Here is a 7,633-nt window from a genome sequence, read left to right as displayed (position 1 = left end):
TTAAGTGACTAAATTTGTGGTAAGTTGTTAAAACATTGATTTAAAGGACATATATTGAGGTTCAAATTTTGTATTCTATAATATCAAAACCAATTGCAAGTATTTATCTCAATGTGCATCTGGTGTGAGATTCTATATATTTCATCTATGAAATCCCTTTTTACATAGGTAGGTACTACTAAAAACTGATATTGACATATAAGCATATGATTTGAACATGTTCCCATCTTGGACGGCAACTCTATATTCTAATACTCTTCTTGAAGTTTGACATTTAACATGTGATTACATTGCTCGTCATTTGTAGGGCAAAATGGATTTTGAGATATTGAAAATTCATCCAGACTTTCATCTTTATCAGGAAAATGATGCTGTAAATATTTTAGATCTAAATTATAATTTAAACTATTAATAATTTGCATAAGAGTAAAAATATATTTGATTGTTTTAACAGCACAAGGTATATAGAGCATTTGACAGTATGGATTCAAGCAACTTCATATTGTGTGGAAGTGACATTATTGGGACATACATTTCAGTATAAGAATTCATTGGCCTTATTAATCTTCATTAAGAAACATTATCAAGTTCATAACAAAAGGTAATTTTAAAAGTGCTCAGTGTTTTATAATACTGGTTGACAATATTTATTCAGAAAATATTCATTTTGGATTCTAAGTTGAAGCTCACTCAATAGACACAAGAGTGAATGAAATTTACTGTTGACACTACTAACTCAATATTATACAATATATTAGCATATTTCCTGCAAAGTACCTGTTGATGAATAATACAATGAATAACCATAGGCTTTCAACAGTTTCCATCACAACCTTTGTAAATTTATAAATGGTAAGTCCTTTTCTAGTTCATATATCGGATTATCAACATATATTGTAACACATCTTAGCAGATTCCACTTCAGATAGTACTAAGTTAGTACTTTCTTAGCTCTTGGGAAAATATTCTTACCTGTATTTGTTTTACATAGATTATTGATAGGGGTTAATTGTTACTCACTTGAAACTCTTCATCCATGTTTCTAACAGTCAACAGCTGACTAGCATGGATAACATTTAATTTATCAAGAGTCAGGGAAAACAACTCAAGAGCTTTTGCCTTGTTTTTAAACTATTAACATTGCTCCCCCATGTTTTGAACTCTTTGAGAAACCATTCCTGCCAAAGAGGTATTCGTTTTAATTACTTTCTCTGGCTACATTTCTTCAGCTGCTTTAATCATAATGATTTTATAAGTCAACATTGGCAAATAGATTTCCTAACTTGGCTGATGAACAAATGCTGCATCTTCAGTTTTACCTTTTTATTTTTGTGAAGAAATTCTTGGTGAAGAGATACTCCATTTGAAATTTTCTGTTTTTTCTGATTGTTGCCTTGTAATGAGTTAGAAGCACGATGAGTGCTTAGTTTGGTATTATCAACAGGGTTACTTTTTTTAAAGCATAGATACAGTGTCATTACATTTAAAAAGTATTTTTGTTATCTTAATGACAATGAAATAATCCACTTTCCATTTTAACATAAGATTGAAATATTTAGAGTCCACTGTTCTTTTTTTGTCATGACCTACAACATTAATAATAATTTTAAAATGTTATACTACAGTGTTATTCATGGCACCTGAAATTTTGTGGAATTATAATTGTGTCACTGTGATTTGCAGCAATGAGAATGCAAAGTATGGTCTGTGTCAAAACTACTCCACTGTGCTTATATGGCATAAGAACAGCCATAGATAGTGCAAACAAATAAGCATGGCTGTGTCCTAATAAAACTTGAGTTATGGATACTATAATTTGAATCTCATGAGAGTTTTCACATGCCACAAATTAGTATTTTTCTTTTGATTTTATTTTAGCTATTTTAAAAGGAAAATCCTACCCTTAGCTCAGACTTCATACAAAAACAGATAACAGTCTGAATTTAGTCTGTGGGCTAAAGGTTGCAGATGCCCTCACTAGAAGTATGTTCTTTAATAAAAATAAAAATCTAAAGTAAATACAAACCCCTAAATATTGATCATTTCTGTTTTTTTTTCCTGATATGTCTCTGTGGGAAATAGTAGGGTAGAATGAGGATTGTTTATATGTGTAGGTGAAAAAGAAAAGACATATTCACTTATTTCTCAGAGCAAGTCCACTTACAAGTAAATTAAGAATGTGTCTACTATATATAGGAAATGGTAGAGTGATGTAAATGAACAGTGGCATTTGAACTTTTCCTCTTGCCTTTCTCATTTTGGATTAATAAAGTAAGAATATTTGTAGAGAAAAATATTATACCTGTAGAAAGAAATGAAATGTTTCCCCCTTGACTCTATAGTTGTAATGCATTTTTAAAATTCTGCCTCAGCTTTCTAAGTAGCTGGAACTACAGGTACACAACACCTCACCCAGCTCTCTTGTTCTTTTCTAAAAGAGCAAATAAGAAGAATAATTAATATCACATTGATTTTCTGTCTTTAGTTGCTATATATTTTCGAAATTATATATTAAATTTAAAAGAAGTGTTTGTTTGAAAGTAGACATTAAGCAAAGATGGAGTAGTCTAGCATTTAAAATATGAAAACGGGAGAGACAGTGGCTGCTACCAGTTCTCCTCCTATCACCTACTTAATGACCTTCCCCTCCTTCCTAAGTCTATGTCATGATGTGACCCAGCATTGCTTCAGGACAGGGCTAACCTCATTCTAGAAAATTGTAAATGGGATTTGGTGTCAGTTTCTTGTAAACTTCTCTCAGTGTTTCTCTCCGTGTGTCTGTTTCACACCTTCAGGAGCTCTAACACCTAGAGTCTGATATTTGTCCCATAACATACACTCAAATCATTATCTTTTAATTTTTCAACAATAAAACAGCAAATTTGATAAACCAAGTTGTCTTTCCTAATGCCCTTTATTAATAAAGCAATTTTAATGTTAATGATGTTAATCATCATAATTAACATTTAGGGGACCCTTACTAAGAGCTGGGGCCTTTGCATACATTGTCTTTTTAATCCTCACAAATTTGTGGGCAATATTAATTGTTACACTTTTCTAGATGAATTAATTGAGGTTCTAAGAGGACAAATAACTTTCTTAAGGTCTTACTACCACTAGATGGCAGAGCCTGGATTCAAATCCAGATGTGTCCTGTTCCAAATCTTATAATTTTTAAAGAGAAAGCTGATGAAGCAAATGGAAAGTCATAACTATCTAAAAAGAAGTAGCCTTATATGATGTGAACTATCACTTCTTTCAGCTCTCAGTTATTATAAGTTGGGCAGCTAAGAAAAGGGCCAACTTCTGTTCTCAATGAAGCTATTATATGGTAAACTTTAAGCTATTAAATTTTAGATAAAACATATAATAAATATGCTTTACTGACATTATAAACAAATATCTTCTCAGTAAGAATATTTTTTATAAAATATAGCTCAATTGGCTGTAAAATTTGAGAGTATAACCAGTAATTATATCTTATTTCAAAAATCAAAATAAATTTTTGTGTGGGCATGTTATGTTGTAAGACTATCAATAAGAAAACTCAGGATCATAGATGACTTGCCACGTCTTGTAAGAGGTTGCATAAGGTAGCCCCAAATGTGTGGTTGATCTGATGAAACAGCAAAATCTTGTATTTTGAGGGAGAGATCAACATTGATCACCTTTTAGTATGCCCCATTTGGAAGGCTGGTCTCCTCAATAAGTATTGATCAATTTGCATCCCTTTGCATAATTTAGATGTTCAACAAATATGTTGATTTGATTTAAGATCTATTTTGTAAAAATCCCAAATTCTGATGTGGTAAGTGATTTAGAGTTTAAAATATTTCCCTTCTTCATAAATAGCAATTGGCCTTTTGGTTTCTGTTTAATGATTATCAATTGTGTTACAGATGGTCATGGAATAGTTCAAACAAAAGTAGTGCATGAAGTGAAACCTCATGAGTGTAGGTAATTGTGAAAATGTCCATGTGTGTTATTTAAGGTGACTTGAATGATCTGAAAATCTTCAAATATCCATTAAGTGTTGAGGGACTAAAGGATTGTGGTTTTTATCTAGTGGAAATTTCAAAATTTGAAATAATTTCTCTTTTCTTCCAACATAAAGGCTTTGCTCAAATCTCTGATTTTGGGAAACATGGGATTAATCATCACTCTGATTAAGTTTGCCCACATTGAAGACAGAAATATACTGACACCACAATAGAGTGAGACTTGGGCCAGAAAGTCCCAAAAGATTAATATTAATTAAATAATAATGTTAATAGAAGAATTTACAATGTGCTTATTATGATGCAGACATGGTTTTGAGGATTATTGTTTTATATTTTCTATCACATTGGATTTTAAAATTCCAGGAAGTTCCAGTTATTAATTAAGTTGTGAAACAGGTATAAATTCTGTAATTCTATCTCTATAAGATGAAGAAGAATTGCATCTGATAATATCCACATAATTTTTTCTTCTAACAGGTTCTTTTGATATTTTATTGGCAATAAAATATTAACATTTTAATACAATTTGACCATGTTGTTATAAAGACAACTAATAATTATATTAATAGAAGATTTGTTTGAAATCCAAATGATAATCTTTTGAAAACTAATATATAGATTATTGGTTTAATTCTGGCACTCATTAGCATGACACTCATTGTTGAATTTCTCTCTTGTACACAATTTTGTAGTTTTGTTGTTGCTGCTCTGAAGTGCCTATTCACTTAAATGTGTTTTTAAATGAAGAAGATACCTCATAGAGCAGGTTGAGAAAAACTTTTTATCATGAGAGCACTCATTACACTTACCAGTGACACTTGAAATTTTTATTCCCAATGTCTTGAATTTGAATTTTCTGTCTTGTGTGTCCCATCCTATGTCTTCCATATTGATTATGGCTTGTTAATTGTTCACATTCTGAAATAGTATGTAATTAGTTTGCTTTGTTTTTTTTTCACTTCAATTTGTTTTTCTCTTTCTTTAGTATTCTCCATCTGCCATCTTGATACAGAATTTTGTTTTGCTTGAGAAGCCCAATTGCATTGTATCCTTTAATGTTTACCACTAATTTGGTTTCTCTGAGAAATTTCACTCTTTATTTATTAATATGGACTATCAGTATATATTATTCAGAATATATGAAACTTTTAAATAAAATTAGAATTTGAATCTACATTGTTATAAAATCATGATTGTCTCTTTAAATTTCAGACAGTGAGGTATTTAACGTTAGAAGTTCCAAACTTATTTCTTTAAAAAAATATTAAGTAAATATGAATTCAGAAAAACACACAGTTCCTTCAGTTTCTACTTATCTATTTTATGTCAATGTTTATAAATTAACAATTGTTATTTTTTGACATATCATTTTGACATATCATACATGTATGGAGTCTAACTTCTCATCCTTCTGGTTTTACATGATGTAGAATCATACTAGTCATGAATCATATGTGCATAGGGTAATAATGTTCAATTCATCAACTATCCTTCCTATTCCCATGCCTATCCCCTCCCTTCACTCCCCTCTGCCTAATCCAAAGTACCTGTATTCTCTAGCACCTGCCTTATTGTGAATTAGCATATTCATATGGGTGAAAATATATATTTTAATATAATCTTTAGATAAATTCATTCCCAGGGAAGTTTTTGAAAACATCACTCCTCCATAGAAAAATAATCTACTACCTTTTGGCCACTTTACTAAGTAACAGTTACTTAGCTTATTTTGTCTTCAGTCCTCATATCAACCCTGTGAAACTGATGTTCTTGATGCTTATTTTGCAGCTAATGAGAGGTCATCTTGGGGCTAGGGCTGTAGCTCAGTGGTAAAGCACTTGCCTTGCATATGTGAGGCACTGGGTTTGATCCTCAGCACCACATAAAAATAAAGGTACTGTGTGTTTATCTACAACTAAATATTTTTTTTTAAAAAAAGAGAGTTCATCCTGCTAATAATCATCTTTGCTAGTATTTGAACTGAAATTTACCAATTCCAAAGCTTATGACTTTTCTAAAGTAGAATGGTAAAAAATTACCAGAAAGAATATCACTATTTTATGAGAAAATAAGACAGTTAATGATTGTTGAATTCTGTGTTATCGCCATGCATGGGGACTTGTTACTAAACAACGCACAAAACAAGTTGCAATATAGAATGAGCATTTGTAGCAGTTGTAATCCATTCTAGTTTAAATCACTAAGAAAATTTGTGTGTAATAATCATTTATTGTCCTCCTTAAGTCTTGAGCTGATTACTTCATTCTCCGCAGAAATAAAGTCACAATGGTGTGGTTAATCATCCTTTTTTTTTTTTAAAGCATGCTTCCACAATATTTAAATGTATGCTTTATTTCATCATTTTAATTTATAGCAAATGTTAATTTGCAACAAAGTCTTCAAAGTTATAAATAGTTGCCTAACATAACCACTTTTTCTATGTAGTTTTCCTTTAAAGTCCCACAGTAGGCAATTTCTGATAGTACCTATTTTAGGAGAGCTTACCATATCCTGGGTTGATGGTCTCCAATAGCAAGATGAATCTGGGAAAACTATTTAGCATAAGTGAAATGAGGGACAATATAGATGAACATTTTAATATTAAAATTCTTTACATTTTCTCATTTTACTGACTTTTAACTTTTCACATTTTTAATAGCTGTTATGCTCTTTAACCTAAAACAAAAGCAATATTAGTTTAATTTTTCAACATCTGGTAGTAGCAATAATGCAATGAAATTACATAAGGCATCTCAGAACTCAGAGCAATGGTATTCAAAGCACAGACCTCAATCAGTTAAGCAATACCTGGAAGTTTGATAGCTTCTCCAGCCCCCACCCCAGACCTTCTGAATCAAAATCTCTGTAGAGATTCTAAGGGAGGGCTCTGCACAGCAGAATGTTTAAAGGTTACAGATGCCCAGATATCCATGCCAGTCTCATAGTTGGTGTCAGTGAAGGTGGTGCATTTGCAGTGGAGATCCTCCACACAATCATTGCCAGTATCCACCAGGGTGGCCTCCCCCTCATCTTTCCAACAGAGTCAAGGGAGTGGTCCAGGTAAGGCAGAATGTTATTGGAATTGTACTGATACAGGCTGAGATTTCCATCCTGGAACTTGAGAACCACAGGAGTCTTTGAATGGGCTCTGCAGTCAGGTCTCCATGGTAACCACCTTCTTCCTCCAGCTTTGGCTCTGGTTGTTCAGTGGCATGCACATGCCCTTTCAGTGTGGCCTGGAACTTGGAAGAAGACATTGGTACAGGGCATGTGACCATGCATAAACAAAAGTGGCAGTGGAGGTTAAACCTGCCTTCGTTCTTTTATTATCCCAATTCATACCTGCTTTCTCAATATTGATGACAATCTCTTCTACAACCTTCCTAAACACTAGATTATGCACTTCTAATCCTTATTTTCAGTTTAAGCATTGAAGTCTTCTGTCAATATGTACCAAAAGTATTCATTACATCTACATCAGTCTATAGTGAGAGGTAGTAAGATGAGAGAACATTAAGACAAAAGGTCTGAGGAAAGAAACATCAGGTAAGACTCAGGCCTGCTACTCTGTCCTGGCATGACTATATAATGTATCATGATTTCTGAAAGTAATCTGTTGTCTGAGGCAAAAT

This window comes from Urocitellus parryii, chromosome 8, assembly GCF_045843805.1.
Source record: "Urocitellus parryii isolate mUroPar1 chromosome 8, mUroPar1.hap1, whole genome shotgun sequence".
NCBI classification, from domain to species: domain Eukaryota; kingdom Metazoa; phylum Chordata; class Mammalia; order Rodentia; family Sciuridae; genus Urocitellus; species Urocitellus parryii.
The sequence above is the reverse complement of the archived record's forward strand: the minus strand, read 5'-3'. Positions refer to the sequence as shown.